General features: G+C 40.2%; 1 protein-coding gene across 2 annotated transcripts in view; it reads left to right on the top strand.

Moving 5' to 3' along the window:
* Nucleotides 1-23,854, top strand: part of ADAM12 (ADAM metallopeptidase domain 12) — a 326,152-nt gene that overhangs the window by 4,368 nt on the left and 297,930 nt on the right. The window contains exon 1 of one of the 2 annotated variants that reach the window (XM_034663423.1): nt 1,851-1,964. The exons of the other annotated variant lie outside the window; for it this stretch is intronic. The gene's annotated coding sequence lies outside the window, so the exon portion shown is untranslated. Of the gene's footprint in view, nt 1-1,850; nt 1,965-23,854 lie in introns of those variants that run through there. 2 annotated transcript variants of the gene reach the window in all.

The following is a 23,854-nucleotide window of genomic DNA, read 5'->3' as shown; positions in this document are numbered from 1 at the left end:
GAGGAGCCTGATGTGGGGCTCGATCCCATAACGCCGGGATCACGCCCTGAGCCGAAGGCAGACGCTTAACCGCTGTGCCACCCAGGCGCCCCTGAGTTTTTACTTCTACCAGATAGTAAATTTCCAGGAGATGTTTTTTGTTCTACGAATGTTCCCTTACTTTTCTTTCTTTCTTTCTTTCTTTCTTTCTTTCTTTCTTTCTTTCTTTCTTTCTTTCTCTCTTTCTTTCTTTCTNGTTTTGTAAAAAATGTAAGATTTCAGTGAACTCTTGGACCGTATTTTTATTTTTTGAGCATTTTTTTTTGCTCACTTCATTCTCATCATTAGCTCTGAGATTCTTCCCCACCCCCATTTGTTGTAATCTCTGAGTTTCTTCAGATGTCTGAATTTTGGTTGTTTATATTTAATAAGGAGACACTTAGAGGCTGACTGAAAGTTCTGTGTGCTTCCAAAGCACCACTTTGTTGCGGGGACCTTCATGTATCACTGACTATGTATGTCCTCTTTCTTAGGCTTGTCCATTTTCCCAGAGGAGAACCATGCATCCTCCTGCTGAAGCCTGACTAGACAGTCTGTGAGCTGAGCAAAGGGGAACAGGGTTAAAGTGGATGACTCACTCTTAAGTGTGCTTTACTTTTTTTTTTTTTTAATTCATCCTTTTGTTTTCAACTTGGCACCTTGCTTCCCCTCCCTCCCTCAGCTATGCCTGAGGTTCTTGAGCAGAGAATTTCTCTGCTTCAGTGTCTCCAGAAAATACATCTCCTCATCTGTCAGAGAAGAAGGGGCCATCCCCTCACCATGGTGGCTTTGCAAGGGATCTAGGGCTCTAACTTCTCCTTGGACGATACTTCAGCCCAGCCTGTATTGGTCATCACAGGTCCTCGTGCCTCCCGTTCCCAAGCATTTTCAGGTTCTGCACATCCATCTCACCCTCTCGATGGCTTCCCTCCCCCCTAAGCAGCAGGGTTCCAGCCCTTTCTTCTCCACTAAGTAAGGAACCTTTCATCTATCCTTCTCCATCTTTGAAAGCTTTGCTGCTCTCTCTTGTTATCTTCTCTCCAATGCATTGTTTTTAAAATTATTGTTATTATTCCCTATTGTGGGGTTTCAGGAGGGAGGGCAGGTGAACATCTGTGGGTCTGCCATGTACATTCAGGAGTCAGCCCATGTTTCTGTTACCACTCCCTACATATAGACACGCTTTCTTTCTCTTAATTGTCATTTGGCTCTTTCTGTTCCTTCCTTGTGGAAACAAAAATTACATCCATTTTTAAATGTTTTAAAACTTTCTTTTAAAATCTATAAATGCTGAAAGTCAATATATACCTAATTAGATAGATGTTGCAGCTGTGGAAACTCCGAAGATTTTTTTAAAGCAATGCAACTGCATCACGTAAAGATGCTAAACATATTTCTTCCGGGTGTAGATGATGCTGTAATGAACTCATTACAGTTGCAAAAAAAAAAAAATTTTTTTTTTTGTTTTGTGTTCCAAGAATCTTTTTAAGCTGAACTGTTCCCGTGGTATCTATGATTTATAAAGACAGGTGTGAGAAACATTTTCAGATGTTTCTTCTATACCAAATGGCTAGCCCTGTAGCCCTTTGGCTGTGTACCCACTGGGAGCTGTATTAAACAGCTCTGTGGTATGTACAATTCTGTAATTATAAGCTCCCTGGGATTGAGAATGTGAAGTTGATATGATCTAGACAGAATGTTTCAAGAAATAGTTTCTACGCATTTTGAGTAGCTATTTCTTTATGGGTTTGTTTAGTATTTTATTAAACCCAAAGTGTTTATACCAGCACATAGCTACTTTAATAGGCATTTACTGAGTGCTTTGGTGCCAGGGGCAGTTCTAAGATCTTTGCACACACCATCTCATACCATCCGCGTGTGAAAGTCTTGAAGCGGGTCCTGCTATTACCCTCACACTACGGAGGAGGAAACCACAGCTTCAAAGGGTGAGTATCTGCTAAGTTGCAGACGTAGGGCAGTCTCTAGGCTGCCTCATGGTGGGGACAAGGTCTTCACCTAGCCCTGGGGAACATTTTGTAGACTATGAATTCTGCTCTCTGTCTTTGGTGTAATTTATCACATCTATAGCAATGAGATTATAATTTAGCTTAGTTTTAAGCAGAATGGCAATGCAGTTCAAACACACTTTATTTGCCAATTGAAATGTGCGCATTGAACATCACGCTGTCTGACAGGCTGCTATTTCAATCTTCATACTTCCTCCAGCTCATTTTTCATTCTGCATCCTTGTGTGTTAATGTCCAATATACCTTGCCTCCAACTGATAGATGGGGTGGAGAACCTGAATAATTCACCATCATATTGACATTTTTTATTTTTTAAGCTTTTATGTCCTCCCAAGGCTATATTAAGAGCTCAGCTTCCAGACAACTACTTAAAAAATTGGGCAGTCTCATCTCCTACATATATTCAGTATTTTTCGTTTTTAAATATTATGCGAACAGTACCCTACTGTATACAACAGCCTTCTGCAGGTTGCTGTTTTTAAATCAATAGTTTTAAAGACTTATTCATGTTGGTACATGTGCTTTCTTCATTCCTTTTAATTGAATGAGCCATAAATTGTGGAGCCCACTTAAAATAATAATAATAATATTATTATTTATTATATATTTATATGTTATATATTATAATTATGTTATATATTAAATATTTATTATTATAATATAATAATAACAATTTCTTTTAAATTTTAACTTTCTGATGTTCATTTTATATAATTGGACTTTATTTTTTATTTATCCTATGAAGTGAGCATCTATTTTTTTCACATATAGAGAGGATAACCAATCATCCTGGTTAACATTTATTGAATCCTTTCTCCCTTCTGATAAATACCAAGTATAGACAGATATGCTTCTGTGTTCCTTGTTCTGTTGGACATTTATTTATCACATCTCCAGCATCCTTCTGTGTTCAGGTTTCTGTACTTTGTAATCAGCCCTAAGTGTTTAGAGTGGCTGGCATATAGTGGTGTAGACAGCAGACCCTGAGGTCAGCTTGCCAGTGTTTACGTATCAGTTCCGCCCTGCCGTTACTGACACGTGACCTTAGGAAGGTGGTCAATATCCCTTGTTGTTGGGAATTTCCCAGTTTTAGCACTGAGAATCCCATGTTGCAGGAAACCCTTGGTGCTGGGCAAACCATGAAGATTGGTCACCCTAAACCTCACAAAATTTGTGCAAGCTTTTCCCCCCAGTTTCTCTCTCCATGAAATGGTGATAATAATAGTATCTCCCCCCCACAGGGGTTGCAGGGAGGAGTAAATGAGATAATACATGGAAAGTGCTTTGGACAGCTCGTGCTAAATGCTCAAAGAACATTAATTTCCCCTCTTCTTCTCCCTACTTTCCTTTAAAATTCTCTGAACTATTCCTAAAACATTAGTATTTCGTATGAACTTTAGAATAATCTTGATAAGTTCTGCAAAATACCCTATGGGGACTTATAGATTAATTTGGGGGAGAATTGACTACCTCACAGCATCAAAGCTTTGCTTCATGAATATGGTCACTTCTTTATTCATATGTTCTTTAATGTTGTTCAATAAATTTTACATAATTTTCTCTTTTAACTTCTTGCACATCTCTGTAAGATATATTTTGAGGTACCCTGGGTACCTGGTTATTTTATTTTTAGGTTTTCACTTTTCAATATGGAAAATTTTAAATACATACAAAAATAGACTGGTGTAATGAACACATGTCTATTTCTCAGCTTCTATGAATACCAGCTATTCTTGTTTTTATTTTTTAAAAAGATTTTATTTATTTATTTGACAGAGAGAGAGAGAGAGGGAGAGGGAGAGAGATCACAAGTAGGCAGAGGGGCAGGTAGAGGTAGAAGGAGAAGCCCAATGTGGGACTCGATCCCAGGACCCTGGAATCATGACCTGACCCAAAGGCAGGCGCTAACCAACCGAGCCACCCAGCTGCCCCTATTCTTGTTTTATTTGTGGAATCATTTCTTTTTTTAAAAAAAGTTCTTGTGGCTGTTTTCCTGTCAGTATAAATGAATGTTACTGATTTTTGTGTTTTGCTTTTGAATTCTGTGATTTTGCTTGATTTTTATTCTGATAGTTTGTAAATTGATTTCATAGAAATTCTGAAAGAATTACCACCAGAAAGTGATGGTAAATTTTGTTTTTTCTTTACAGTTCTTGTGCATTCTATCTTTTATTTTTCTTCTTTCATTGGCTAGCACTTCCATTATAATGATAAACAAAAATGGTGACTCCATATATCCCTGGGTTTTTTTTCTCAACTTCAGTGAGAATAACTAGCTTTCACCATTAAGATGTTTATTATAAAATTTTATTAGATATGTTTTATCAGGTTAACATTTCCCTATACTGCTAGTTTGCTAAAATGTCTTCCTTTTTAACATATATAAATGGTGGTTTGATTTTTTCAAGCTTTTCCTAAACATTTCTGTATAGATCCCTTGTTCGTGTGTTGTTGATTTCCCCCTTTCTTCTGTTATTAGTGTAATGCATTGCATTAATAGATTTTATACTGTTAAACCATCTTTGAATGGTTAGGACAAATGTGTTTTTAAAATATAATGTTGGATTCCATTTATTAATATTTTATTTAAGACTTTAGCCACTCTAGGGCAATGTTCATAACCGACTTGCCTCTAGTTTTCCTTTCTCTAAATGTCTGTCTAATTTTCATTTCAAAGCTCTACTGTTAGCCTCAGAAAGAGAGCTAGGGTGCTTTGCTGCTTTTGTGATTCCTAGGACAGCTTAGGTGTACGGGTGATTTTTTTCCTAATAGTTGTTGGCACCTCATACCAGGGCGTGGTGCTTTTTCATGAGAAATGTGACAGTTGACTTAATCTCCTCAATGGTTGTAGTGCTATTCATTTCTTCTCCATCTTCAATAATTTTGTTGCATTTTCTTTTGCAGCTCTCTTACATATTTTTCTTCCTTTTCAGGAAATCCTCATCCTTCACTTCTACGACCTTGGCGCTTATACCGTCTGTTTCTTACTTCTGCTGAGACCTTAGCTCTGCCACCTTCGGTCATCCTCTTCTGTTATAGTCACAAAGGGCGGAAAGTTCCCCTCTGATTGCTGCTTTCACTGTTGCACACAATTTGCTTCCAGTTTTGTGTTATCATCCTATCCAAAATAGTCCATAATTCGCGTTATGAGGTTTTTTATTTCTGTTTTTTATTACTAAGTTATTTAGACATATGTTTTGATTGGTGTGTGTGTGTGTGTTTTATTTTCCAAATGCTTGAGAAAGGATAGTTTCTTCTCGATATCTGATTTTATTGCACTGGTGTCAGAAAAAGCCATCTGTGTCCAGTTGATGCTCATCCATTTGAAGTTTTCTTTATGAACCCATGCATGGTGAATTTTTGTAAAAATTACATATGTGCTTGAAAATAGCGTATTGGGTGTGGTGTTCTAGATATGCCAGTTAGATTAAGCTTATTAATTGATGTGACATCATGTTATGACAAATAGTTTGTGTTCAGTATTTCTGTTGCTAACAGGTTTTAAGAATCTAATGGAATCGTGGGTTTTCCATGTCTCCTTGTAATTCTGTCAGTTTTTGCATGATACATTTTGAGGTTAGCTTGTTGGGTCCATTCAACTGTGTACAGCTTCAAATCTTTCTAAGACAAAATTGCTATATCTGTTTTATTTCGGTTAAAAATTTTCTGGCATATTTTTTCCTCTATCATTATTTAAAAATTTTCCATGTTATATTTCACAAGTGCCCATCATAGAGAAAATACGCTGGATTTTTAAAACTTTGTAATTGCTGCCTATTAACCAACTGGTTTTATCCATTTACATTTATTGTGACTTTTGAAAATTTTGAACTCTTTTTAAATATTTTCCCTTTTCTTTCTCCTATTACTGAAGGATTATTTACACCTACTTCTGTCCAGTTTTATTAATTTAAAGGTTATATAGTCTGTTTCCACAGTATTAGTAATATTGTTAAATTTTTAACATTTGCACCTCAGGCATCAAAGTGTAAAGGTGGTCAGTAACTCTGGCCTCCTCTCAAACTGTACTGCAGGCTAAGAATGCTTAATGCTTTTCATCTCTTCTCCCACTGACTGTTGTTATCTAGCATTTTATTCAATCAGTTTGAAACACATTATCAAAAAATGTTATAGGGTGGTGGTAGGCTTTGTTTTTTGTTTTTTAAGATTTTATTCATTTGACAGAGAAAGGAGGGGCAGGCAGAAGCGGAGGGAGAAGCAGACTCTCTGTTGAGCAGGGAGCCTGATGCAGGACTCGATTCCAGAACCCTGGGGTCATGACCTGAGCTGAAAGCAGATGCTTAACTGACTGAGTCACCCAGGTGCCCCTGTTTTTGTTTTTTATAGTCTTGGATTATTTGGATGAGTCCAGTGTAACCAGTTCTTCTCTTCCATCATGACTTCTTGTAAACCACTTCTGCCTCCTGGAGTCAGTTTGCTTTTTATCAAAGTTGACTTTCATTGAAGATCTATGAGTAGCAAATCTATGAGTAGCAGATCTCTGCATTTGCCTGAAAAATGTTTGTTTTCTCTTTTTCATGAACGTTAGGTTACCTATGAATAGAATTCCTGGTTGATGGTTATTATCCCCAGGCAGATATTACCTATTGTATCCTGGTCTCTACTATCACTGTTGAGGAGCCTTTCGTTTAATGATTCCTTTGCACTAAACCTGCCTTTTTCTTTGGTTGCTCTTAGGGTTGTTCTTTGTTTTTTTGTTTTGTGGTTCTGAAGTTTTTATCATGTTTTTTGATATGGATTTATTCTTAATTTGTGTATATCTGCTCTTGACACATGTCTTGAATCCAAAAAATTGTTAAAAACTATTCATCATAATCTCTTCAATTACTCTCTTGTCTTTATTTTCTCCACTGTCTTCTTTGGACTTCTATTATATGTAACAAGGCCTTATCATTCAGTCATACTGCTTTTAATTTCTCTTTGTTCCTATCACTCTGCTTTATACTCTGGGTGATATCTCTAGGCCTAAAGCTCATTGCCTAGTTCTCTTTCAAGCAATGTCTATATTGCTGTTCAAACTGTCTATGGACTTACTTTGCATTTCCATTGCCTTTTACTTTTCATTTATAGAAGCTTTATTTTGTTCTTTTTTAAAACCTGCTAGATCATTTACAAATAATGTGTTTTTTTATTATCTTCCATTATGGTTTCTATGTATTTTATGTCTTCAAAACTTTTGGCGAGATGGAGGATGGAGGGAAAAAAATATATATATATATACCTTTTAGATTATTCTATTATCACTACTTCTTAGGGTGCTGTATCTATATTGTCATGGGTTATCTCTTCTTGCAGTTTTGAGTTGTGAACTCATTTTCAGTTTTTTCCTTCCCCTACTGCTGCTTCCATGGGAGTCTTATGCGCCTGGGATTAGGAAGGGTCTAATGGAGCCATTCATTTACTTATGATGGGTATTTCAAGGATTTCACTCATCTGAGCTCAGTTTTTATGTTAATTTATCATTTTGGGAATTGTGTACCATATGATTATTGTAATCTTGGTGTCTACACCCATGTGATGAAGACTTGAGGTTTTGATTTCTGCTGGGAGACCCCCTAACCCTCATGAGCTCTCTGGGTAACTGTGTCACTTTGCAGTTTCTCTGGGGCATTTGGTAGAGTTTTTCTAGCCCTGTGAACTTGGATCCTGCAGGGGTCCCGGCTCTAGATCCCCATCTCCTAGGTTTGCAGTCATACTGCCTGTCATTAAACTGACAGTTCTTAGACTGCGGACCTATATCTGCTGGGTCCCTATGGCATGGATGTCATTGGCAGTGTTTGAATGCACTAGCTATGAATTCTTTTTTTAGTTTATGGATCCTGGTAATTTCCTTTCCTTTCTTTCCGGTTTAGTTGTGTATATACTATAAAAACCCCACATTTAATTTAACATTTTTATGTTTGTGTCTTGAGAATGTTTTCTATCTGAATCAGCTCAGTCCACCATGTTTTCAGAACTGGGAGTCCCCAACACTGGGTTTTCTTAGTCAACAAATTTATTTGCCTACAGCAATCTCAGATTTGTGCCAGGAACTGGGGATGTGATGGTAAAAAAAAAAAAAAAAAACAGACACAGCTGCTCACCTCCTGGCACGTAGAGTGAGTAGATCATACAAATGTACAGAAAATAAGTTGAACCCACCTGGCACCCTGGTTCTCAGCTTCCAATACGCCAAACCTTGGTCAGAAAAGCGAGTCAGCTGCTTTCCTGCTGGCATGTTAGTCTTTGCCTTGGCAGCTGCTGGGGTGAGATGTGCTAATGATGGGGCCAAGCTGAGCTTAGGGGGTGAGGCCATCAGCTGTTCCCATCTTCCTCTGGCTGAGGCAGAATGTGAACAGCTGGGAAACAAGGCTGGAATACACTCCCAGAAGCCGCTCCTCTGCCAGCAGAGGTGTCAACAGAATTCCATTCCTGTGAGCCTTCCAGGACGTATATTGAATTTGTTCCATACTTTAAAGTTCTAATATAGAGAGCAGATTGTATAATGGGGCAAGCCGGTGATTGAAACACTCATCTGTGTATCTTTGTAACTCTTGGAATGAATAACATGATCCCATACGGAATGATTTCTCTACTGATTTATCTCAAATAATCAGATGCCTGATCTGTCGCTGAAATTTGGATTTAGTATACTCAATGCATGAAGTTTTACTTCCAATTTCTTAGTAGGGGAAGTCTGTTCCTTGGAGCATAATTTACTCAACTGGAGTAGATGGTCCCCTGGAAACTTCCTGTCCCACTTCCGCATGGTTCGGCATCTCTCCTCTTCCTTTGTACCTCAGCTCGCCCTGAGAAAGTGCTTTTCAACCTTCGTTCTTCCTCGGCACAGCTAAGAGCCATGGTGTTGGTGACAGAGGTTCAGCAGGAAAGTGATTTCAAAGGAGTGGCAGAAGGGACTAGATAGGACAGTTTGAAAGGCCAAGTCAAGACAACTGTTTAAAGCGTAAACAAATCCCTAATAGAAGCTTCTGCCCCTCTTGTGGGCATACATGACATCACACAAGGAGAATTCTTTACCTTCTCTCCCCTGATGTCACTTCCACGAGGAGTTAGTGAGTTGAGGGTACTGTGTGCTCTCGCGCTGTGTGCTCCCGCGCTGCAGTGATGACATTGAGGGATGCCAGGGGTCATGCCAGAACTCGGACTTGGACTCAGAAGCCTTGGCTTGGCCTCTTGACAGCTGTGTGGCCTGAGGAAACTACTAAATCTTTCTGAACCTCAGTTTCCTTATTTGTCAAAGAATAAAGATACAGGGGTGCCTAGATGGCTCAGTCAAGCATCCGACTCTTGATCTCCGCAGCTCAGGTCTTGATCTCACGGTTGTGAGTTTAAGCCCTGCATTGGGCTCCATGCTGGGCGTCGAGCCTACTTAAAATCTTTTTTCTAATTAAAAAAAAAAGGGAGAGAAGTACACAGCCTGCCTTGCTGGGTTGTTATAAGCACTGAAGCAGGGGCATGTCAGGCAGAGCATTTTTGTAATTCGAGTTCTTCAAGTTAGCGAACACACAGGAGGTACCACTGTCAGTTCAGTGATGTAGGTTTGGGATCATGCCTTGGGAAGCCCGAAGTTCTCAGCTTCCATGAGCCACCGTCCCTCCTGCTGTTGGAAGATGGGTGGGCAGGTTAATCCCAGAGGTTAAGACAGGGGCTACAGATTTGGGAGAGCAGGATGCCTCTGTTTCTTTTCTTCTAGCCTTTAATCGTGTTTCAGTCTTCATTTTTATTGGTCTTGGGCTGGGGCATCTTCAGGCTGGGCCACCATTTGAGATTGCCCTATTACTTTCAGATATATTTGGTTATACCAAACAAAATGATTATTAGTTTCCTCCTTCTCCAATTATGGGACATGCTATGGGCTCAGCATTGGGCTGGAGAGAGCATGAGTGATGACAGAGACCCAGGCCAAGGGCCTGATTTTCCCAGCCTTCACCTTCCACTGGATTGTTGAGAAAGGGGTTTGGGTAGAGGACTGAGAGTAGATTTACAAGGAAAATAAAATGCAAAATCAAAATGCTTATCAAGGTGCTGGGTAGGTGTTTGTAGGATTTCCGTAAAAATAGGAATCTTTTACATTTTGTGGATGGAGCATATATATAAGCTCTTTTGTGCTAATTAGCAATTAGAGTATGGGATTGCAATAGCATGGCCATTTAAAGGCTCTGCATCCTTGTGATTCTAGTCAGTAAAATTTAGAACATTCCAGACTCTGACAAAAATGTTCCACTCTAAGACTGAATGTGGATGTTATTTTTCCTAATTTGTAGAAAAAAAGATAAGTAAATGGAAAGATATTTTTTCCCTCACTGCCAAGATTGTTTATCTCCTGAATCGGGGTTCTGGCTACTTTTTCCCTTGAGTTGCAAAGAAGCAAATGAATTTTTTAAAAAATGTCCATTCAGTCTTGGTTCAATACATAATGAGACCATACTCACCCCTCATTTTTACAGTTTTACTTGTGTACCTGGACAACAGTCATATTTCCTGAGGGTCCTTGCTCTTACTTTGAGAACAGAGTGAAGGAATTCCATAAAGGAGAATTTGCTTTCGTAAATGTGTACCAGCGCTAATCCAAGGGCTTACGGGCATCTTCAGGACGTGGGTCTGGCCAGGAGATACTATGACCGCTCTCTTTTCCTGATACGAAAACCAGGGTTAGGAAGTTCAAGCTGTACAAGTACACACAAATAGGCAGGTGGCACAGCAAGATTATGTGCAAGAAACACTGTCCCAATAGACAAGTAGGCAATGTAAATGGATATACTAATACCAGTCATCGTGAAAACGCTGGCATGGAACCTGACATTCACCCCGCAGTGGACTCTATACCAATCCTCTCATTAAAATCCCACTACAGTCCTGGGAGGGATGTGCTACAATTATTTCTGTTTTACAGAGAAGAGGACTGAGGCATAGAGGCATCTTGTGTCGATCTTGGGGTATTGGCCTTGAGGAGAGGGCAGCGCAACTTTCCAGGAAGATGCTGGGTAGGATGATTCTTGAGCTGCTCACTGTGTAGACCCTGGGGATTTTTCCTGAGGTGGGTTCTGACCCTCAGGGACTCACAGGAAAGATAAGGCTAGGGACCATTTTCAGGGGCCAACAGTCTTGACCCTTTGGTTCTGCATTTAAAGGGACCTGGGTGGACTTAGCTAAGATAGGTTTTCTCTGCCAGGGAAGCTGATTGATTAATAATTATCTGCCCTCTGTTTTCTCTCAGGAATAAAATGTAGGACTCACCCTAATCACTTTTATCCATGATGGCTGTAGGAAATATTTAAATTATGAATGCGTGTACACGAATGCTGTGGACCAAGTGACCACACTCATTGGTCTAAAGTAGCACAGTCTTCGGACCTCGCGGTTTCTGTGGGACAGGAATGCGGGCTCAGCTGGGTCTTCCGCTGTAGCTTGGGTCGCAGGCGGTCGTCCAGGCAACCCCTGGGCCAGGCGCCCACCTGAAGGTCGCACCGGGAAGGGCTCTGCTTCCCGGCTCACCTGGTTACAGGCAGGATTTCGTTCCCTGAGAGCTGTTGGACGGAGGGTGTCCGTTCCGAGCCGGCCAGTGGCAGGAGGCCTCCCTCACGTCCCCGTCCCACATGGTGGCTGGCCGCAGCCAAGCAAGCAAGCGTAGAAGGCGCAGAGAGAGTCTGCTAGAAAGACATAAGCCACGAGTTTTGTGATCTAATCATGGAAGTATTGCCATATTGTGTTGGTGAGAAGCAAGTGAGCAGGTCAGCCCCCTCTCCAGGGGACGAGTTGGCACAAGGACGTGAGTACCAGGCTGCAGAGGTCATCGGGAGCCGTCTCCACGTCTGTCCACCACGGCGTGTTAAGTAGCTAACGAGCTTTGTTAGAACCCGGTGTGGCCCTGGCAGCCGGCAGCCGGTGGCCAGAGGTGTCGGGCAGCAGAATGGGTGGCAGCGTCTTGCTAGGGAAGGCGGTTCTGCGGGGCTGCCTTTGCGTTCCTGAGCCGTCCGCGCCCCTTTCACCGCGGGGCGCTCCGCCTCTGCGGGACGGCTCTTCCTGCGCCGTGGGCTCCCGCCGAAAGGTCACTGCTTCGGGGCAGCAAGTCTCGGTCCTTGCCACCCCCCAGGCACTTGCGCTCAAAGTACCACTGCGCATGCGAGTGCTCATCACGTGGGACCCCGTTTGTCTGCCTGGTGAGCACTGAAGTGCCAGGGTGACAGAGGCCATATGCGTGGTACTCACCATTGTCCCCCATACGGAGCGCGTTACAGCTGCTCCGTCAACACTGGTGCAGCGAGCCAGCTGCCCCGCTGTGCGTGATGCTTTTTCTTTCAACCGACGTGTTTCCATAAAGCTCTACCCTCTAGTCAGACTTGCTGTGTGCAACTTCTCATGTAAATGCATCGGCATAATTGGACAATCTTCTTTAAAAAGACCATGTGTCCTAATATTTGGTGCAGAAAGGATAGTTCATATCCTTTTTTAAAAAGATTTTATTTATTTATTAGAGAGAGGAAGAGAGAGAGAGAGCGCGGGGGGAGGAACAGAGAGACAGGGACAAGCAGACTCATTGCTAAGCACAGAGCCCGTCTGAGGCTCAATCCCACGACCCCCAGATCGTGACCTGAGCTGAAATCAAGACTCTGTCGCTTAACTGACTGAGCCACCCCGGCACCCGGTGGTTAGTATCTTGAGTGATCCAAAAGAAACATCTCTGGGAAATATATGAAATTCTACTTGGAATATTATTTTTATATTGGGTAGAGGATATGAGCTGATAATTTAATAAAAAATGAGAAGAGATCTCTACCAGCTTTAGCCTGTTCCCACGACCTCCCCGAGAAGCAGCGGGTGGAAAGATGGGTTTGAATAACTGTACGGAGCCTTGGGGTGGGTTTTTTCTCGCCAGCACCTAGTGACCCGGTGAAGATGAACTCAGATGTATATTCACATTGTTTCTTTTCATTCCCTCTTTACTCCATGTTAAACCTTTGAAATTAAAATTCAACTGGGGGATAAAATGACTCTGAAAACAGAACTTAAGTGCAGCCACTACAAAAGGAACAACAAAAAAACATAAAACCTCCCATCAGGCTAATTTGCAATTCACAAATTTTACTTTGTTTCATATTGTTTCCTTACGTTGACCTTGGTTATCCTTTTATTTATGTCCACACTGTATGATTTCAGTGGTTTGAGTGAAAAACATTTTTATATACAACTGTTTGAGAACATCAGAGTTCATTGTTGATAAACTCCCAGTAATTTTAAAAGTACATTTCTTAAGGTTGTGCCCTATTTATTTTTGTAATACATTTTTCTCTTGGTGGTTTACCATCAGTCCTTTGTAGAAATAGCCTAAAAACTCAGCCCAGATCACGAGATATTGAAATAGGTTATCAAAGGAATAGTGAAATCCATGTGGCTGAAGAGTTTTAAATAAATAAGAACAGGGTGGCCTAATTAGGTTAGTCCTGGGAATATGGACAATTTAGATCCACAAATGAACTTTTCCTGTGTGTGTGTGTGTAAAGAGAGAGTACTGGGTTTGAGTTCCTAATGTTTTTATTAAGGATTTTAAGTCTATGTTCAAGAGATATTGGTTTATAATATTTTCCTCATTATATTCTTGTCTGGTTTTGGCGTAAGGGTTGTGTTGGCCTCATAATGAGGGTTAGGGAGGTTTTCCTTCCTCCTGGATTTTGTGAAAGAATTAGTGTAGGATTGTTACTATTTCTCTCTTAAATGTCTGACAGTGTCCATCAGTGTGGTCATCTGGCCACTGAGAGGGGTGCGTGCGCACACGTGTTGGGAGGAGGGCGTTAGTCATGAATTCAATTTCTTTAACAGATATAGGGCCAGACAGATAATTCTCATTCTTGTGTCAGTTTGGTCATCTGTGACTTCCAAAGAACATACCCATGTCATCTGAGTTCAATTTATTGCTGTAAATTTTTTCATAGTATTTTCTTATTGTAATACCCTTATTCTCTGTAATAACGTCACTCTCTTTCATTCCTGAAATTGGTAAGTTGTGTGTTCTTTCATTTTTTTTCCACCTTGTTAAGGGTTTAACAATTTTGTTAGTACCACAAGCAACGTTGGTTTCAAAGATTCTCTCTTTTGTCTTCTATTTCCAGCCTTCTACCTTTTTGTATTTCTTTCTACTTTGTCTTTGATTTTGCTCTTTTAGCTTCTTGTGGTGGGCCCTTGGCTACTGACACAAAACCTTTCTTCTTTTCCCACAGAACCATCTAGAAATAGAAAATATCCCCGGAAGCACATCTTTAGCTACATATTACAAATTTTTAAGGGCTGAGTTTGTATTATCATGTAGCTAAAAATATTTAAAATTTTCCCCTGTAATTTTTCCTTGACCTATGGCTTATGTAGAAATGCATTGCTGTTATACGCAACTACTGAAGCATCGAACTTTGCATCGGAATCCGGGGATGTACTGTATGGTGACTAACATAATATAATAATAATAAAAAAAAGAAATGCATTGCTTTATTTCCACATATTTGAGAATTTAAGAAGATATTTTGTTTTTAACTTCTAATTTCATTTTGTGATCAGATAATATATCATTTATAATTTTGATCTTTACGTCTGTCGAGATTAGTTTTACACCCCAGCACGTGGTCTGTATTACAAGTGTCCCACGAGCAGTGAGAGGGAAACTGGTTTCTGCAGCTGTTGGATGAGCAGTGCTCTACACGTGGCAAAGTTGGTGGCCAGTGCAACTGAATCTTCTAGAAGCTTACTCTCAGTTGCTGGGAGAGTAGTATAATCTTAACTAGCATTGTCAATTTGTCTGTTTCTATCCATTTTTTTCTCATGTACTTTGAAACTCAGTAGGTTTTACACCTTGTTAATGTCTGCTTATGTCCTCTTATCGTCACAAAATTTCCTCCTTATCTCATGTAGTAATTCTTTTAGGTCCACTTTGATACTCATTCAGCCACCTCAGCTTTCGTATGCTTAGTGATACGTGTGTATCCATGGAGCACATTTTTCCATTATTATTATGATTATTATTATTAATTTATTTTTTACTTTCAACCTATCAAAGTTATACTCAAAGTTCATTTCTTGTAAACAGTAACTAGTTGGCCTTGCATTTTAATCCATTCTGAGGGTCTCTTCTTTAAAATGGACCATTTTATCTAATTAACGTTTAAACTCATTATTCCCATGGGAGTTAAATTCATTATCTTTCTATTTCTCATATATATATATAGGACGTGTGTAAAAGAATATACACATATGTGTGTATATATATATGATGTGTATAAAAGNGAAGCAGCGGGTGGAAAGATGGGTTTGAATAACTGTACGGAGCCTTGGGGTGGGTTTTTTCTCGCCAGCACCTAGTGACCCGGTGAAGATGAACTCAGATGTATATTCACATTGTTTCTTTTCATTCCCTCTTTACTCCATGTTAAACCTTTGAAATTAAAATTCAACTGGGGGATAAAATGACTCTGAAAACAGAACTTAAGTGCAGCCACTACAAAAGGAACAACAAAAAAACATAAAACCTCCCATCAGGCTAATTTGCAATTCACAAATTTTACTTTGTTTCATATTGTTTCCTTACGTTGACCTTGGTTATCCTTTTATTTATGTCCACACTGTATGATTTCAGTGGTTTGAGTGAAAAACATTTTTATATACAACTGTTTGAGAACATCAGAGTTCATTGTTGATAAACTCCCAGTAATTTTAAAAGTACATTTCTTAAGGTTGTGCCCTATTTATTTTTGTAATACATTTTTCTCTTGGTGGTTTACCATCAGTCCTTTGTAGAAATAGCCTAAAAACTCAGCCCAGATCACGAGATATTGAAATAGGTTATCAAAGGAATAGTGAAATCCATGTGGCTGAAGAGTTTTAAATAAATAAGAACAGGGTGGCCTAATTAGGTTAGTCCTGGGAATATGGACAATTTAGATCCACAAATGAACTTTTCCTGTGTGTGTGTGTGTAAAGAGAGAGTACTGGGTTTGAGTTCCTAATGTTTTTATTAAGGATTTTAAGTCTATGTTCAAGAGATATTGGTTTATAATATTTTCCTCATTATATTCTTGTCTGGTTTTGGCGTAAGGGTTGTGTTGGCCTCATAATGAGGGTTAGGGAGGTTTTCCTTCCTCCTGGATTTTGTGAAAGAATTAGTGTAGGATTGTTACTATTTCTCTCTTAAATGTCTGACAGTGTCCATCAGTGTGGTCATCTGGCCACTGAGAGGGGTGCGTGCGCACACGTGTTGGGAGGAGGGCGTTAGTCATGAATTCAATTTCTTTAACAGATATAGGGCCAGACAGATAATTCTCATTCTTGTGTCAGTTTGGTCATCTGTGACTTCCAAAGAACATACCCATGTCATCTGAGTTCAATTTATTGCTGTAAATTTTTTCATAGTATTTTCTTATTGTAATACCCTTATTCTCTGTAATAACGTCACTCTCTTTCATTCCTGAAATTGGTAAGTTGTGTGTTCTTTCATTTTTTTTCCACCTTGTTAAGGGTTTAACAATTTTGTTAGTACCACAAGCAACGTTGGTTTCAAAGATTCTCTCTTTTGTCTTCTATTTCCAGCCTTCTACCTTTTTGTATTTCTTTCTACTTTGTCTTTGATTTTGCTCTTTTAGCTTCTTGTGGTGGGCCCTTGGCTACTGACACAAAACCTTTCTTCTTTTCCCACAGAACCATCTAGAAATAGAAATATCCCCGGAAGCACATCTTTAGCTACATATTACAAATTTTTAAGGGCTGAGTTTGTATTATCATGTAGCTAAAAATATTTAAAATTTTCCCCTGTAATTTTTCCTTGACGTATGGCTTATGTAGAAATGCATTGCTGTTATACGCAACTACTGAAGCATCGAACTTTGCATCGGAATCCGGGGATGTACTGTATGGTGACTAACATAATATAATAATAATAAAAAAAAGAAATGCATTGCTTTATTTCCACATATTTGAGAATTTAAGAAGATATTTTGTTTTTAACTTCTAATTTCATTTTGTGATCAGATAATATATCATTTATAATTTTGATCTTTACGTCTGTCGAGATTAGTTTTACACCCCAGCACGTGGTCTGTATTACAAGTGTCCCACGAGCAGTGAGAGGGAAACTGGTTTCTGCAGCTGTTGGATGAGCAGTGCTCTACACGTGGCAGAGTTGGTGGCCAGTGCAACTGAATCTTCTAGAAGCTTACTCTCAGTTGCTGGGAGAGTAGTATAATCTTAACTAGCATTGTCAATTTGTCTGTTTCTATCCATTTTTTTCTCATGTACTTTGAAACTCAGTAGGTTTTACACCTTGTTAATGTCTGCTTATGTCCTCTTATCGTCACAAAATTTCCTCCTTATCTCATGTAGTAATTCTTTTAGGTCCACTTTGATACTCATTCAGCCACCTCAGCTTTCGTATGCTTAGTGATACGTGTGTATCCATGGAGCACATTTTTCCATTATTATTATGATTATTATTATTAATTTATTTTTTACTTTCAACCTATCAAAGTTATACTCAAAGTTCATTTCTTGTAAACAGTAACTAGTTGGCCTTGCATTTTAATCCATTCTGAGGGTCTCTTCTTTAAAATGGACCATTTTATCTAATTAACGTTTAAACTCATTATTCCCATGGGAGTTAAATTCATTATCTTTCTATTTCTCATATATATATATATATAGGACGTGTANAATTAACGTTTAAACTCATTATTCCCATGGGAGTTAAATTCATTATCTTTCTATTTCTCATATATATATATAGGACGTGTGTAAAAGAATATACACATATGTGTGTATATATATATGATGTGTATAAAAGAATATACATATATATGTATGCATATTTCCTTTTCCTGTTTTCTTTTGGATGGAGTAGATGTAATTAATTAATTTATTTATTTATGAGAGACTGCACATGCGAATATGCGCGCATGGGGGTGGGAGGCAGAGGGAGAGGAAGAGCGAGAATCTCAAGCAGGCTCCACAGTCAGCATGGAGCCTGACATGGGCTTGATCCCACGAGTCTGAGATCATGACCTGAGCCAAAATCAAGAGTCAGATGCTTAACTGACTGAGCCCCCCAGGCGTCCCTTGACTCACATTTTTAATGCTTGTCGGGGTTTGGAAGTCTAACGAACAGCACGCTCTTCCCTTCTCAGATTCGGGGCACATTGATTGCTCAGGAGCTGAACGTTGGGGATCAGACTATCAGCTGTTACGAGGAAGCTCGTGGGAGAATTTGGCTCTCGGCCTGTGGCTGGGTGAGCTTGCTCTGTGTCACCTCCATGAGGGGTCACTACCCTTCACACAGGGCAGCGGGCGGGCCAGAATGAATGCACTGTAGGCAGACCCAAGAAGAGAGGGAGAGCCTGGAGGGAACACAGTCACAGCTGGCTGGTCCTCCTCTCAGTCTCTTGGGTCATAGATGTCACTGTCCCTTCCCTGGGGGAGCTGGGCAGGGAGGAGGCCAGGGGTAAGTTCCTGCTCACAGAAGCAAGGGCGAGGGGCAAGTGGAGGAGCTGGGGAAGGAGACTCTCTTTAAACACCTGCTAATGCAGTTGAATTTCTCCCCCTTACTTGAGCAACAACTTACAATTCCTTTTTTACACTGTCCGTTCATATCCTTGGGTCACTTTGCTGTTGAGGTGTTTGTCCTCTCTTACTGATCTGTTATGAGCTGCTTGTATGTTATGACACTACCCTGTTGTAAGCCATAATTTTTGATGAACAGCATTGTCATCCATTTCTCACAAAGAATTTTTTAGGCTTTTCCCCCCCTTGGTTATTTTTCTTATCATTATAAATGGGATCCGATTTTCAATTTTATTTCAGTAATAGTATTTTTGTATTGATTTATATATATACATTCTGGGACTGGCCTGTTTATTAAAATATCTTGCTGGTTTTAGTAGAGGTTCAGTTGATTTCCTTGGGTTTCCTAGGTAACTGATCATATCACCTATAAATAATTTCTCTTACATTTATTTCTCTGAATATTTTTTATTGCTTTCTTACAGTCTCAAACATAAAGAAGTTTTAGAAACTTGGGCAAATAGTAGGAATCCCTCTTATGTTTTGGGCTTTAATGGAAAGGCCCCTGTTGTTTTCACATTGATTATGATATTGACTGTAGATTTAAGATGCAAGCTCATTATTTTAAGGAAGAATCTACTTCTAGTTTTCAAATAGGAATTTTTAAAAATCAACATTGGATATTGAATTTTATTAACTGCTTTTTAGACACTGAGACACCATATCTTTTCCTTTTTTTTCTCTTTGAATCCTTTGATCTACTGATACAAATATTCATTGACTTTTTGATATAATTATTCATTGAGGAAATTTCCCGGTATCAAAACATCCTTACATTTGGGGGACATATCTGACTCTTTCAAGGTGTATCATATTTTTAATATGCTGCTGAATTTAATTTCCTAGTGTTCTAATTAAGATTTTTCACCTCTGAATGAAGAAGGCAAAGTGGTCTTTAGTTGTTTATTGATACAATAATCCTGCCCAATAAACTGGCCCTAAATTCAGTGCCTTAAACCAGAAAGCATGTATTGAGTCTGTGAGTCAGGGATTTACACGGGGCGGTTCTGGTCATGGTGAGGCCTGTTCATATGCTTGTGGGCCCACTGACTGTTGATTTGGTNATCCCATAACGCCGGGATCACGCCCTGAGCCGAAGGCAGACGCTTAACCGCTGTGCCACCCAGGCGCCCCTCCTAGTGTTCTAATTAAGATTTTTCACCTCTAAATGAAGAAGGCAAAGTGGTCTTTAGTTGTTTATTGATACAATAATCCTGCCCAATAAACTGGCCCTAAATTCAGTGCCTTAAACCAGAAAGCATGTATTGAGTCTGTGAGTCAGGGATTTACACGGGGCGGTTCTGGTCATGGTGAGGCCTGTTCATATGCTTGTGGGCCCACTGACTGTTGATTTGGTGATTGGGCTTTGCACCAAGTCTCTCCCATTCCTCCAGCAGGCTGGCCCGGGCACCTTCTCGTGGGACAGGCAGAGGCACAAGAACTTACAAGTTCTAATGCTCAAGCCCATTTCNCAGAGGCACAAGAACTTACAAGTTCTAACGCTCAAGCCCATTTCTAGCCTCTGCTTGGGTCTGACCTGCTAGTGTTCATTACCATGTCAGGTAGCCAAACCTGGAATGAAGGCATGTGGGGTTGGCAAGGGGAGCTGCGGTGCTAAATCCCAGCCCTGAAGCAAGGGGCTCACTGGGGCTCAGATGGGGGGAGACTGAAGTATTAGGGCCATTCCAACAACCGGCCATAATCCTCGAGTTTCCTTTGTCCTGCCTTTGACTCTGTGTGTGTGTGTGTATGTGTGTGTGTGTGTGTGTGTGTTTGGGGGTGGTAAAAATAATACAAGAATAATCTGTCTTTTGGGCTTTCAAAACTTTCCCTTACCACTATCTGGGCCCAGAATCTCTATGGAACATAAATCTCTTACAGATTTTTCAGCTACTTACATGACCATTGGTTTTGCTATTTCTTTATTGAGCCAATTTTAGTAACCTCTTTTCCTGAAAAAACTTCTATCCATGTTTTCAGACTTATTAGTATAAAGAATGTGTAGTACTTGATTGTAATTTAAATTTTGTACCTATAAATATACATATTTCTCTTTCTTTACAATTGATCTTTCTCCTTGTTTGGACTTATCAGAGGTTTGGATATAGATGTGGTCTGTCTGAAGAATGAAGTCTTGGTTTTAGTAATTGACTCTATTGCTTTTACTTATGGCTTCTGATTTAGTGATTTCTGCTTGTATTTTTTTTTAACTCCTTCCTCTTATTTTTTGTTTTTTTTTGCTAGTTCATTTATGTTCCTATCTCCTGATAATAAATACGTTTGAAACCGTACATTTTCCTTTTAGGAAATTTTTGGCTTCCTGCCATCTATTTTGATGGTTAGTATTCATTAGATAGAATTTAAAACATTTTCTACTTAAAAAAAAATGGTTCCTTTTTCTGCAGAGAATTGCTGTTTGAAGATTGACGTCAGATCTCTGGGGGGCATATTTTCTGTGAATGACTGTAAATTCCAAGACTAGTGCAAGTTCTTTTTTTTAACTTTATTTATTTATTTGACAGAGCGAGAGCGTGAGTGTGCACGAGCAGGGGGGAGGTGCAGAGGGAGAGGGAGAAGCAGACTCCCCACTGAGAGGGGAGCCCGACTTGGGGTTTGATCCCAGAACCCTGAGATCATGATCTGAGCTGAAGGCAGATGCTTCACCAACTGAGCCCCCAGCTGCCCCAGACCAGCGCAAGTTCCAATATAAAAAAGTGAAAAACTTCCATGTCCTTATGGTGCCCCCACTCCAAAATGCAGAGTGTAGAGTTGGAATTTCACTGATTGACTATCTTTTTTGAGTATTCCGTTAAAAATCAAAATGGCTTAGCGGCTGTGATGGGAGATCTTGCCTCTGTCAGTTCCATGGCACTCACTTTACAAATGAACACGTTGGAAGACCTGGATGTGTCTGAGTACTTTTTCTCCCCGTGAGACTCCTCCCACAGAGCTTTCTTTTTGAATTAGCCAACCAGTTTGTTTTCAGCATTAAGCATTTTTTTCCATTAAGGCCCTACTTTTAAAAAAAGTACTTTAAACTCAAATGTTATTTGCATGTATCATTGCTAGTAAGGTGTACAGAATACGGAATTTTAGAGATACAGAAGGAACTAGAAACTCACCCAGTTTATGGCTACTACCCTTTTCACCATCCCCTCCACAAATGTTTATGGAGTGCCTCCTGCCTGCCCGATACCATGTGCATGTGCGGTCACTCCTGAATCCTCCCTCGACCCTCCTCCCAGAACAAAGGACCAGTAGATACTCAAAAGCCGAGGGCTGATGGAGGGCAGGAGCCAGGTGCATTAAACCAGCATTATGATGGGATGCATTCTGGGGATTTTCCTCCTAAAACCACAATACTACATTCTTGGAACCCCAAAAAGCCAAGGTGACGATCCATAAATCTGTCATTTTTCAGACAAGGAAGGTAAGGCTGAAAAGGTCAAATGACTTGTCCAAAGAGAGATACCAAACTAGCGAAGGAGCAGGATTTCATGGAGGCCCAAGTGAAGTATCAATGGAAAATAAGTAAATACGTGCATATCTTTTTTTTAAACATTTATTTAATCTCTATCCCCAACGTGGGGCTCAAACTCATGATCCCAAGATCAGGAGCCACATGTTCCACCAAATGAGCCAGCCAGGTGCCCCAGATATCTTTTCTTTTAAGGAAGGTTTTTTTTTAAATCAGTATAAAAATGATTTAAAATATGTCATCTTAAATGGGCTACCTTCCTTTGACATTACATTCAAGCATGCAGGATGTGCTGTGAACATGAGTCCCCTGGCTTGGGGTTAAAACAAGATTCTACAGACTTGCAAAGGGACATTATCCCTGGGGAGTGTGTTTCCTGGATAAGGGCAGCTGGAAGCCTAGGGCCGGCTGTGCCAGCACAGTCAGCTGGTTACAGAAGGCAGTTTCCCACTCCTCTTAGGGACTGGGCTCATTATGAAATCTCCCGAAAGGTATATGAGCAGGGCCGGGCTAGAGCTGGGTTCCATTACCTTTGTCCACTCAAAAGCAGTGTTTAGCTTTAGAGCTCATGCATCTCCTGTTTAGTTCTTATAGCTACCAGAGGCCCTCCCAGAGCTTAGCTCTTTAATGAACAGGTTGAGATCCTCTACAGATGAAAAGGAAAGAGTGACATGCTAATGTAACCACAGTGTCATGCTGTTTTACCATCCACGTGGCTACTTACAATATATGTGCTTTCTTGGCCCGGGATGCTGCTCTGCATGCCTCTTCTTTGTGCCTGTGAACCTCTCTGTCCCTTGGGATACCTCCTTGACTGCCCTCCCACCTCTACCCCCAGTTCTTTTCTCCAAGTTGTGGTAGGCCTTCTCCCTGGGTGCTCCACCATCTTGGTCTGACACTTCTGTCTGCTCCACTTCATACTGTGAAATCTTTCAGAGTTGGGCTTGTGACCTGTGACTCTCAGCCCCAAGGCCTTGTGACATAGCAGGTGCTCGGTAAAGGCTGGCGAGTTCAATAATGACCTCATGATGTTGTGAGCTCATTGCTATCAGAGCTTATGTCTCATACATCTCCACTCACTGGGTGTTGCACCCATTTGAACGTAGGGAGTGAGTGGTAATTCTCTTTCAATCTATGGGCTATATTTTGTGTGTAGGATATGCTTGAATGTCTCATGGATGAAAAGATAGATGTTCTGGAGTAGTAGAGCAAAGCCTGCTTTGATCATAGTAGAAATCATCACATAGGGACGTGCCTATTGTAAGAGCAGCCTTTGTGCTTTGATTTTAGAGTGGTGGTCAAGGATTGTTGATTCAAAGGCCAAGGTCCCTGAGACCACTGGTCTACCAGATGGCCTGCATTGGAATCATCCATAGAGCTTGTTATGAAGTAGATTCATACCCCACTTGGTGCTGTACCCTGAATCAGGATCTCATCTCTGCTGGGGTCGGGGCCTGCTTATTTATCAAGGAGCTTCGGTAACTCAGCACATCACAGTGTGGACCAGCTGTGGTCTAAGCAGTCCATGCACTACCACGTTTCCCAGCTTGGCATTGAGAACTTCATGACTTTTTCAAATGTGGATATCACCTGTGCTATTATTTACTTACATAACATCTTTTCTTAATTTATCTTACATTTTCCTTTAAGTCAGCATATACACATTCTACTTCAATTTATTTAAGGAGGAAATTGTACTTCCATATTATAAATGGAAGGCCAG

The sequence above is a fragment of the Ailuropoda melanoleuca genome, chromosome 6 (assembly GCF_002007445.2).
Source record: "Ailuropoda melanoleuca isolate Jingjing chromosome 6, ASM200744v2, whole genome shotgun sequence".
Lineage (NCBI taxonomy): Eukaryota > Metazoa > Chordata > Mammalia > Carnivora > Ursidae > Ailuropoda > Ailuropoda melanoleuca.
The sequence above is the reverse complement of the archived record's forward strand: the minus strand, read 5'-3'. Positions and strand labels throughout refer to the sequence as shown.